The 12,218-nt window shown below is 36.8% G+C and overlaps 1 long non-coding RNA gene across 1 annotated transcript; it reads right to left on the reverse strand.

Annotated features, from left to right (window-relative positions):
• Positions 1–2,218: 2,218 nt before the first annotated feature.
• On the reverse strand, positions 2,219–3,473 carry LOC149629855 (uncharacterized). Its single transcript, XR_016374364.1, has 2 exons — positions 3,036–3,473; positions 2,219–2,919 (listed from the first exon to the last, which is right to left on the reverse strand). It is a non-coding gene; the product is annotated as an uncharacterized LOC149629855 (long non-coding RNA).
• Between the last annotated feature and the right edge of the window lie 8,745 nt (positions 3,474–12,218).

A 12,218-nucleotide genomic window follows, 5' to 3' on the forward strand; every position in this document is an offset into this window, starting at 1 on the left:
TGTTGAAAGTTCAAAGGTCAAAATAATTGAATATTCTGATGCTTTAACACATCGGGTTTGTTGAAAGTTCAAAGGTCAAAATAATTGCCTATTCTGATGCTTTAACACATCGGGTTTGTTGAAAGGTCAAAGGTCGAAATAATTGCCTATTCTTCCAAGAATAAATAGGGTATATTGTGTTTTTAATTCGGCTTCAGTTGCACTTGCGCAAGCTGTGTTCGCGTCGACTGCTTATTAATCAACCAATAAAAATAATTCTCGTTATATTTTAACACATGGGTTATTTTTGAAAGTTCAAAGGTCAAAATAATTGCCCATTCTTTTAAAAATAAATATGGTATATTGTGTTTAATTCGGCTTCAGTTGCACTTGCGCAAGCTGTGTTCTTTTATGCTGACGAAAAATACGCGTCGTCTGCTTACAATAAAAGGAAATAGTTCAAATTTCAAAAACGTTTGTGCGGTTTCGTTTAGGCCTTTGCGAAAGCACAAATTGAAAGAGTTTTGGGTGGTTTTCCCGTTTCTTGGTTTGATTGGTTAAAACTTTGGCTAATGAGAACGCTGCTCCAATTTTGCGATAACTATTATTAAAAATCGGTGCTATATTACTGAGTTCTATTAGCATTATCTAATCCTATCTTAATTAATAGCATTTTAAATTGTTTTCAATTCATATTAATGCCCTTTAAAATACGTATTTAACATATTTAATCTCTCTCTCGCGTTGCACACTTTGTTTTTATTTTATCAAATTATCTTCTTATATAATTAATATTTAATAATAATTATTATGATTATTATTATTTCAGTTTAACAAAATTTATTTTAGCATTTTTATAGGATTCCTAATATTTTACAAATACCCTTTTCCCGATAATTAAAAGTCTTTAATTATAATGACAATTTTAAGGAATAATTTCAAATAATGTAAATAGTTGTTATTTGTTAAGCCTTGGCCCATGTTTTAAGTTTCCTCAAAATTTCCGGGATTTTCGTATTTCTCCAGGATTTTCGTATTTCTCCAATGAGGATACTAAATATTTTCAAAGAATTTAAATATACTGTTAAGCCTTGGCCCATGTTTTAAGTTTCCTCAAAATTGCCGCGATTTTCATATTTCTCCAATGAAGGTTCCAAATATTTACTTGTTAAGCCTTGGCCCTTAGAATAAAGAAAAGCTCGATTGTTAAGTTTCTTCATTAAATTTTCCGTTATTTTACGTAGTTTGCCTCAAGTTTATGGCGGTAGTTGCGTAGTTAGGAAACCGTCCAATTAATAGAAAGAAGCGAGAATTGGCGCCAAATAACACTAACCTACATTTAATTAAAAACTAAATAAATTTAAACATTCCAATAAAAAAAACCCGATGCGATTCTCGTTTCAAAAAATATTAAATTCACTCAGTAATCAACCCCATCTTCTGATTATTTAGGGTACACATAGCCCACTCGATCACGCGCATCACGACGCAAGCAGCAGCGGATCGAGTGGGCTATGGACTAAATATAGCGACAGTAGTGGGTTTTAGTTTAAACTGTTTTCACTAGATGCTCCAAAGTCAGGGCATGGATAGAGAATGCGCGTAAGGAAATTTGTTTTCACTCTACAGGATAGGCAACTCCCTCTCTCGAACGACAGCTTATCCTGTATATACTCTAGCTGTTACAGCATCGGTTGTCAGCACGCGCAAAGCTAGGTCTCTATGCAACGTAGCCTTGCACGTGCTGTCAAGAGACCAAAAACTTCGGGATCTTCAGGATTTAAAATATCCGCGAGTTCTTTAGCTCGAGTGCACGGAACTCTTGGCCTTTGTTTCAAATAGGCGTGAAATTGCCTACAGCCTACTACACGTATTTGAAACTAAGGCCTAGAGGTCCGTGCACTCGAGCTAAAAAACTCGCGGATATCCTGAAGATCCTGAAGGTTTTCGTCTCTTGAAAGCACGTACAAAGCTACGTTACATAGAGACCTGGGTTTTACGCGTACTGACAACCGATGTTGTAACAGAGTATATACAGAATAAGGTGTCGTTCGAGATAGGGAGTTGCCTATCCTATAGAGTGAAAACAAATTTCACGCTCACGCGCATTCTTTATCCGTGGTCGAGACTAGTTTTAGCTCCGCCCTATTGGACGAGTTTTGATTGGTTCCTGCCTTCAGTGAGGTAAAATTAGTGTGTAGTACATTACCCAGCATGTTAGGGGGAGCCGACATTCGCCTGTAAGGTGTTTGGTTCCGAAATATTTTGCTCCATTTATTTTTATTTTTACTTAATTTTTAATGTTAATCATTCCGCATTGTTTTAATTTTTTATTATTTTTTCAGCGATTTTTATTAATAAATAATAATTTTAATAAGTCTAGTCTTAAAGGGCCATGTTTTTGAAATATAATGGTTAAAGCCCCAGAAATTAAGGATTGATCAAATACTTGTATTTTTAGTATTAAATTAAAGTAGCTTGTTAATTGAAAACTGGTTTGTTTATTTTGAAAATAAAAGAAATTAATAATAGGGTCAGCTGCCCTAATTTGGAACAGCTCTAATTTGGAACACTTTTCTTAAAATCGTCATAACTTAAGTTTGAGAGCTTCAAATTAATATTTTAAGGGCTCATTTGGAAGAATGAACATCCCTCTATCCATAAAACACGGCCTCAAGACTCTATCATAAATTCCAGAGAAGATACAAGCATAATTAGACAACCTCATATTTTGCATAATTTATTTTTTCCAAAATGAAGGGAAAGTTCTTGCATGGGTCTCGGGAAATAAGCTTTCACGGCCAATGGGAGAAACATAGGCTTGCGAAAACGATTCCATTGAAAACTTCGGATCTTTCTCTTCAAATTAAACACTTTAAACGCCAGGTTAGGCCCAAAAATTATTGAGAAAACTCGAATAGAAAATATGTCCTCATTTGCCTAAAATGGAACACCCCGAAACACGAAAATTTACTCTATCTTTTTACATCCATAACTAATGTTTTGCTCACTAAAGGACAACAAAAAAGACCTTAGAAGATGCGTTGATTCATTACCTGTTTAATAATTTTGGTCCCGTAAGCGTAGATTAAGATGCGGAAAAGATACGGGAATTATTAGCCCAGTGTCCAGATTTAGTCATAAACGCGATGCCAATTTTAGCTGATTTAGCATGTTTCGCCTAGTGATATTGGGTTTCAAACACCGTATCATGACTCATTTGATGTAAAATGTAGATTCGACACAATTACGCCACAAAAACATAACAGTGTTGGTTACTTTGATCTAACTTGGTAATTATTTCATTCGAAATACCGTTAGAGTGCATTTAATTTACAATGTTTAACCGTAGTGAACTGACAGCGCGCCAATTTTTGAAGCTTTAAGCAGATGACACTCGGTGCCCTTTAAAATATATGTACAGGTATAAAATGGAAAGCGTTGGTCGCTAGATGGTCGTAGCATCGCTAACAAATTATATTTGCTTATTATTAGTTGCAACAAGTCGGGAAAACCAAAATATTACCTCTCCGTGTCGAGATTATATAAACTTAAGTATCCAATGAAAACGTCGACCTTTTTGCCCTCATCCTTTCCCGCGCTTTGCGCTTCCGCATTTCATCCTTACTCTCAACATTATCTTCCTCCATTTTACATACAAAAATCGAATACTCACAAAAAGGAGCGGCAAAAACCTGCTGGCTCTTTACAACCACTTAATTTGACTTAATATCCAACTTCCAAACACAAATATTTACTGGTAGATAAATTGACAACCTACAAGCAAAGAAAAATTCTCAAGAATGGCTCCCGCAAATTTAAAAGGTCTATTTTCAACTAGGTTTTTTTGAAATTTTTGGTCTAACTGTTATCTACACCTAGATGGTTTTCAGAGAAACAAACAAGGAGCATAAACACAATAATGGAAGCTTCAGTTTTATTTAAAACATGTGAAACAATTATCATCTCTGCAAATAGCTTACACATGTCTTTTTTACCAATGCCTAACCGTTTGGATTTTTCTAAAGCAATCTCAGCACCAAAAAATATTTTTTGATACAAAATAAATGTTTTATATTCTTATTAAGAATAAAACAAAAGGATAAAAAAGATCTGTCCTCTCGTAATTTTTTAAGCTTTTATCAAGATTACTCTATACAACAGTAACAAGGAGTATAAACCCATTAGTGGAAGCAGTATTTTTTTTCCGAAACAATCTCGCTTATGTTTATCCTCTCTAGGCTTCGCTAAATACGTATTTCTCTTACGTAAAATATTAATAGACAGGCAAGGATTCATACCATTAAAGAAGGAGAGCAATATTATCCATATTTTCATTTCATATACAGAGAAAAGAAATTATTATGTTTCTGAGAGGAGCTTCCCATTTTTGTTGTTGTTTTGAAAAATATATCGCAATGCACGGGCCTTAATAGATATAGGAGGCAATGAATGAAATATATCACAATGCACAGGCCTTGATAGATATAGGAGGCAACGAAGGAAATATATCGCATGCACGGGCCTTGGTAGATATAGGAGGCAATGATAATCTCTCTCTTTGCACGAGAGATTTATCTTTAATATTTAAATAAATATAATTATTTTTAATTATTTTAATCTTCAATAATTAACATTAATAATAGTTAAATCGTTTAAAATAAAGTTATACCTATTATCATCTCAAACTTTGCTAATATTGACGTTTAAAGTGAAGGGTACCCCTCTTGCCCGCTTTTTTCAAATTTGGGGTATATATACGATTCGATTCCATTATAATAGTAAGGAAAAAGCGCAATTGCGAAAACCTTTGGTGGAGATCCCACCTTAGGGAGGCTAGACGTTTCTCGTAACCCTAGCTGATCGCCGCGTATATCCTAAAACCAAACGATGATAATGGAGTAGAAGCCAATGATATAGATTGGTGTCTATGTGGAATAGACTTTGTGGATGGTGGTGTTAGAAGCCAGTGTAAGTGCAGACTGGTGTCAATGTGGGATTGACAAAGAATAGAAGATGGTGGTGGTGGAAGCCAGAAAAGTACCAGACCGGTGTTCTTATGGGATGGACGAAGACCAAACATGGTGGTGTGAGAACTCGAGTATAGACTAGCCAAAGGAGAGAAATACAATTTTCCAAATTTCTGTGAACTGTCAATGCGGTCCGGAAATTGGGAACACGTTTGCTCCGATACGCAAACTGCGAACGCGGTCACGTGGGTGTAACAACGGACAGACAGACACACAGACAGACACACACACAGACAGACACACACACACACACAGACAGACACGGCCGTTACAGAACCTCTCCTGGACTACGTCACACGGAGAGGTAAAAACACGGATATTTTCGTATTCAAATTAGGGTGTTCCAAATTAGGACGGGGTGTTCCAATTTAGGACGGGGGCGTTCCAATTTAGGACGAACTGTTCCAAGTTAGGGCTGAAATCGATCTTTTTTAAAACCTATTTTGCAGGAAAAGTACGCGTCTTAGCAATCTGAAAATGGGTGCAATAGATCGGCAATAGTTCAAACTTATTGTATTGGTCTGCTTTTTAACTTCAGTAACTTATTTGGTATTGAAAAATCTGACTTTCCAAAAAGTTTGAGAAAGTGTTCCAAGATAGGGCTACTGACCATACAGTTTTAAGAAACCAACATGCTTTGTTAATGATGAGGGTGTTTTGTTTCCGATTCTCTCGTCGAACGTGTTATTTCGAGTGTTTATTATAGTTGTACACTCAGTCCAAGTCGAAATGAAACGTGTTCTCTTGTTGAGTAAGACGACTCTGAACGCCTGATCAACGTTATTTCGTAAGGAAGGTTATGGTTTCATTTGGTTCCGGCCGCGATTTGTCCATGATGATGGTAGATTGGGAGAAATTGTATCTACTACCATAAGTTTGTAAGATTTTGCAGTCCATCTTCCTATTTAGTCTGCATTACTAAGCCTTTGACAGCGCGTCACCAGGCATCTATTTACGAAAATTTCTGATCTTTCAGCTACGTCACTCCATGACCTTTCACCTACGTCACTTCATGACAAGCTTTCACTGACCAGTGACAAACTTATGAAACATATTTTAAGAACTTCTGGTACTACTTAAATAAATTAACTTTCTCTGGATCTTGATAACAAACAGGACGGAGGAAACCGTGTTTTTGTCTGAAACACGAATCCATTATCGAATTAGATTTAGTTTATTTCATTCTAATAAACCTTTTTCATACGTCTTGGGTAAACTAGAGTGTGGTTTTTGAACAGCTTGTTGTGTACGAAACTTCAATTTTTGGATTGGAGGTTGGGTCCGCTTGTGGTGAGTTACTCAGCCAATAGAGAGACGGATATCTTATAAGACGATCGGAGTTTACGTTATGGCGGAGCAAGTTACGAATAACGAATCGGGTGTAAATGTATTAATTTAGAAATGGATAAAAGGCTTTCAAAACAAACTCAGAGTATTTCCGCGCCAGAAAAACATAAGTCCGTCGGCTTTCTTTAAAAACGTTTGCACTCCTCACGATACACCGTTGCCATAAAAAACGCAAACACCGTGCACTTGGATGAACCCTCCATGCTTGAACTTACTCGAATAAAAAAATTAACCCCGCCTGTTTAACTTCACTCTCCACCGCTGTGGAGCGCTGCTTCAAAAGCTCGTTCTCGGTCGTGGCCGATATTTTAGAAATTTTATCTCTCCATTCACGCGAGCTCCGTTGGAAACTTTAAAAAGCTTAACGTCAGAACTTTCAGACACAGAGGCTACGGCAAAAAATCTTACATAGGAACTTGGTGTAAGATTATTCTACTTGTGTCATCACTAATTAAAATCCTAGTAACGAATAATTTTCTAGAGCCGAAGAGCAAAGTTTCTTTGAAAGTGAAAGATCTATCGCCTAAGATTCTTGCAAAGTTTGAGATGTCAACTTACCCAGATGCGCAGCAAACACGAAACAATTCCGGGAAGCTGGGGAATATCGTTTCATACCTGTATTGTAAATTTTAGCAATAGAGAATTATGTGTCTAGACGTCAAATTACATAGCAAAACTAACCAAGGAGAAGTAAAGGATATAAAGGCTAAGGAGTCATAATTTGTTCTGATCAAGTCTTCTTCCATTGAACATTGCATTGCCGAAAAAACCGATCGTTGTACATCGTTCTAAATTATCTACAGTTGCAGTCTAGAAGAACTATTAAGGATTCCCTCAAGGTATCGCTTTTTAATATTTTTAAGTAAATTATTTGAAAGTCAAATTTGAAACTCCTTGCCGCGCTCAGTTTTTGAACTCCTAGTTTCCACGTTAGTCATATGGTATGATGTCGTAAAAAACATCGTATAATCTCTTTAACAATAGGCAATAATAATTTTGTTATAGTTACGAAGGAGGTTCTGTTCCCGACATGTCTGTCTGTGTGTCAGTGTGTCTGTTGTTACTACCCATTGGATCGCGTTTGTATTTTGCAAATCGAATCCATGTGTTCGCCATTTCAGGACCACTATCACAGTTCACAGAAATTTAGAGAAGTTGGGAAACAAAATAATGTTTTGAAAATGTCTGTAATATTTTTACTTTGGTGCGCTTTAGTGGCTTTACAAAGCATTGACACAACCCTAGATGGCAGGCTGGATGTCCCATTAACTCCATTTTTTACACTAAAACTGCTTTAAGCGAGAAAGATAAATGCTTTTATGCAATTAAAATAGTTTATAATTTTGGTTTTATTGCAAAAATATTTTCTGCAGCTTTTGCTTTCGTCTTTCGTTCACCGCTTCTCTGAATAATTAGCATTTAGTACGTCATAAACGGAAAAAGAAAGAAATTGCTTTTGGTTGTAATAACTATCGACCTATTTAATAAATTTAATAATAATTCAGGTTACTAGAGGGCACGCAAAATGTTAATATGGCCGGGGCCATCTTGTTTATCCAGATAGTACTCTATCACTAATAGGGACTTGGCAATTCGGCCTTAACTCCGCCCCCAGTGCCATTATGGTATGTTTTTTTTAACAGAATGAAAGCTATATAAGCCCATCCTCCTGGTATGTTCTTAGCACTAGTGGAAGGTAGCCTGACGTTGCATGACGTAGTACTACCAAGTCCCTATTGTCCTGATAAGACTTTCTGGTGCCTAAAAAAGTATTTTCCTTGAAAATTCACGAATTTAACCCTTTAATATACGCAACATTGAAAACAAAAATGATTTCTGGATAAAATTTTAATTATAGAAAAATAATTACACAATCAAATTTAAACTCATTTTGCATGCAATAAATGAACCAATCCAAATGTATCTTTAAAAGAAATCTTTATTGCTCTACAAGAACACTCACTATCATGCGCGTTTAAAACTTTGAAAATTCTAAAAGCAAATATTCATAATGGTATTTTATGATTCCTTATTAATTTTTGAACAACAGTGACTTGAAAAAATTCCAATTCATATAGGCCTAACAATTATTTAAACTTTGAGACTTTGACAGTACAACATTCGTTGCACAAACAAATTATGGAAATGATTGGTTTACTATTGTAAATTGGACTGTGGTAGTAAGGGTAAGCCGCATAGTGAATGAGCAGCTTAAAAAAATATTACACTTCAATCGTTGATCCACTTCGTATATGACGACCCCACCACAAACACACGTAGGTATTACGAGATTATTTTCGTGACTTGTTTCGAACCGAGTCTGTCAAAGATATTTGCTAATATTGGTCGGAGATATTGGCAAAAATCTATCGAAGATATTGGCATAAAAATGCAAGAGACATTGGCATAAATATGAAAGAGATATTGACAAAAATCTGTCAGTGATATTGGCATAAATCTTTCAGAAATATTTGCAAAAATCTGACAGAGATATTTAAAAATATTTGTCAGAGATATTGGCAAAAATCTGTCAGACATTTTGACAAAAATCTGTCAGTAATATTGACAAAAATCGGTCAGAGACATTGGTATAAATCTTTCAGAGATATTTTTAAAAATCTATCAGAGACATTTACAAAAATCTATCAGAGAATTGCCAAAAATCTGTCAATGATATAGGCAAAAATCTGTCAGTTATATTAGCAAAAATCTGTCAGAGATATTGGCAAAATCTGTCAGAAATATTGACAGAAATCTATCAAAGATATTGGTAAATCCCGCTCATGAAATTTCTAAACGAAAGTTTCCTGCAAACCCAGCCAGAATGAAATTCTGGTTTACCTCAAAACAAACCTTACCCTCATACCCAACCCATATTCATTAAAAAAATCTAGGTTCCTTCCTAGTAAGACCGGACCGTTTAATCGTGAACAAGAGATACTAGTTGATTTTTTGTAAATACGAGTTTTATCAAGTAGTCCTCCTCCCTCTAAAGGTCGTTGGAATTTTTATTTAACACACAGAGAGAGAGAGTGAGTGAGTCAGAAATAAATAAGCTGCAGATATGTCCTTGCTTTGCGAGGCCACTTCGAGGGCGTCGACTATAATAAAGTTGTTATACACTCTGTTGTTGTTATTACTCATTCCTCCATCCATTTTAAGAAGTGGAAGATTGCAACGGAATATTTTTAAAAATGAACAGTGGTTTCATTTTAAGCCTTTGTCTTTGTCAAAAGTCAATAGAGCGGTTGAGAAATTGAGCTTAAAAACCGAAAATGTTGGTCGTAGGCCTAGGCCTTGTTTACCAAAATTTTCGAGGTTTCGCTGGTCTTTTGAGCGATTGTAAATTAACTTCTCTTAATTTCCATGTAAATTTTTAAAATTTGATTAGAGCGTTGCATTAATTGATGCAGAGATGCCAGAGAAGCATACATACAGGAAGGAGACCACCATCTTGGGTTATTTTTGTCAGAGACAGTGAGAGTCATCAAGCCTCCGGCGTGCAGTGAACTCGGGCTCCGTCTGGTGTTGCCTTAGGCATGCGGAAATAACCTTGGTTTGTCAGAAAGTTTATAATGGAATGGTCTATTTGAGAGAACTTTGTGAGTCCACAGACACAAATTCAGAAGTATCCGACCCAACAGAAACAAATTCAGAAGTATCCGAAACCACAGACACAAATTCAGAAGTATCCGACCCCACAGGCACAAATTCAGAAGTGTCCGACCCCAAAGTTACAAATTCAGAAGTATCCGACCCCACAGGCACAAATTCAGAAGTGTCCAACCCCCACAGGCACAAATTCAGGAGTATCCGACCCCACAGATAGAAATTCAGAAGTATCCGACCCCACAGACTCAAATTCAAAAGTATCCGAGCCCGCAGACAGAAATTCAAAAGTATCCGACCCCGCAGACACAAATTCAGAAGTATCCAACACCACAAACACAAATTCAGAAGTATCCGACCCCACAGATACAAATTCAGAAGTATCCGACCCAAAAGATATAAATCAGAAGTATCCGACCCAAAAGATATAAATCAGAAGTATCCGACCCCAAAGATACATACTCAAACTAAAAGTATGCGACCCCACAGACACAAATTCAGAAGTATCCGACCCCACAGACAATTTCACAAGTATCCGACCCCAAAGATACAAATTCAAAAGTATCCGACCCTACAGACACAAATTCAGAAGTATCCGACCCCGCAGACACAAATTCAGAAGTATTCGACCCCACAGACACAAATTCAAAAGTATCCGACCTCACAGACACAAATTTAAAAGTATCCGACCCCGCAGATACAAATTCAGAAGTATCCGACCCCAGAGATACAAATTCAGAAGCATCCGACCCCACAAATAAAGAGCAAACTAACGATAACGAAAACGAAAACTCCGGCCACAGTTACTACTACTACTACCACTACTACTATCACGGCTCGGAGAAAACTAAGAGCTTCATCGTGTACTAGGCCTACGACGTGGCTAAAAAGTATAACGTTATACCACAACAGTAAAATTCACACCACTGAACATTTCAACAAGAACAAGTTGCCCCGCGACCACAGAAACAGTTTTTAAAAGGCCTATCATATAGGCTGATAAAATCATTGAAGGGGTTCTCTCACGAGATAGCGACAACAGTCGTCAGAGACGTTTGATAATCAGAATGAGATTACGATAATCATAATTAAAGTGGCCCGATTTTGTTTAAACCAATCAGGATTTCCCTCATTTTGCGGTGTTCCGCGAAAACCAGTGATAAGAATTTATTAAACGGTGTAGCGGTTTCTCGGGGACAGACCTCGGGCGCCGGTGAAACATCTGTCCTTCGAATCGCGAGTGGAAAGATACCGTAAATATAAATAAAGAGAATAAAGGAGAGGAGTTGAAGCTCCCTCGCTCCACGGAGCGTCTATTTATAGGGAGAGGAACTTCCTCCCCCTCAGGTACTGTAAAGGCTCTTAGGCAACGTAGAGACTATTTGTCCATAAAATGGGGAAAGCGTATTTTAACCCCCCCTCGGTTTTCGCTGGCAAAAAGGGGAGCCTATGTAAACAACAAAGATGGCCGCCTTCACTCGTTCGTTGAAAGGCATAAGCACAAACGGAAAAAAGCTACAAATTTTGCTCTACTTTCCACTCCTCTTCTATACTCTCCTTGATATAAATTAAATAAAGCGCATATAGTAAAATACCTAAAAAAAGGGAAAGATTCACGCTATTAAAGTGATAGTTGCATATAAATAGGTAAATAGATTATGAATTGAAACAATATTTTCCTATTGCAATGTAAGAAAAACATGCAGTGTTTTGAGAAATATCTTTATAAAAAATTAAGCATCGGCTCTTCATGCACCAGATTATAGACCATTCCATTAAATACTTGCAGAGGAAACAACACACTGGGACGGTGCAGTGCTGCCATCGGCGGCTATTTTCTTCGTGCCGCCTGCGTTCACTCCACGTGGGAGGCTGAATAACTCACACTGCCTCTTTCGGTGCTTATTGGTGTGAGGGAAATAGACTAATATGGTGGTCTCGCCTCTGTGTTGTTTCTTCTCTTATGGCATTAATGGAATAGTCTAAAATAGCTCTTGTTTGAAAAGTAGGCCCAAACAGTTTCCTAGAAATGGCTCAAACAAATCTTTTCAATGAGCTTAATTAACACATTTTCAAGTATTTTAAAGTACTAAAACCTTATGGTAAGTCCAAGTTCTATAAGCCTTTACCGAGAGGGGTGACGATGCAGGACAAACACCTACCTCTTTTCACTTATGATTCAACCTCGCTAACGCTAGACAAGATGTTAGAATGCAGTCAGTTGTGGAGAGTTAAGGCCTTTTAACAGGAACG

The sequence above is a fragment of the Phalangium opilio genome, unplaced genomic scaffold, assembly GCF_054372755.1.
Source record: "Phalangium opilio isolate 3A_F unplaced genomic scaffold, DU_Popi_V2 ptg000105l_1, whole genome shotgun sequence".
Taxonomy (NCBI): Eukaryota; Metazoa; Arthropoda; class Arachnida; order Opiliones; family Phalangiidae; genus Phalangium; species Phalangium opilio.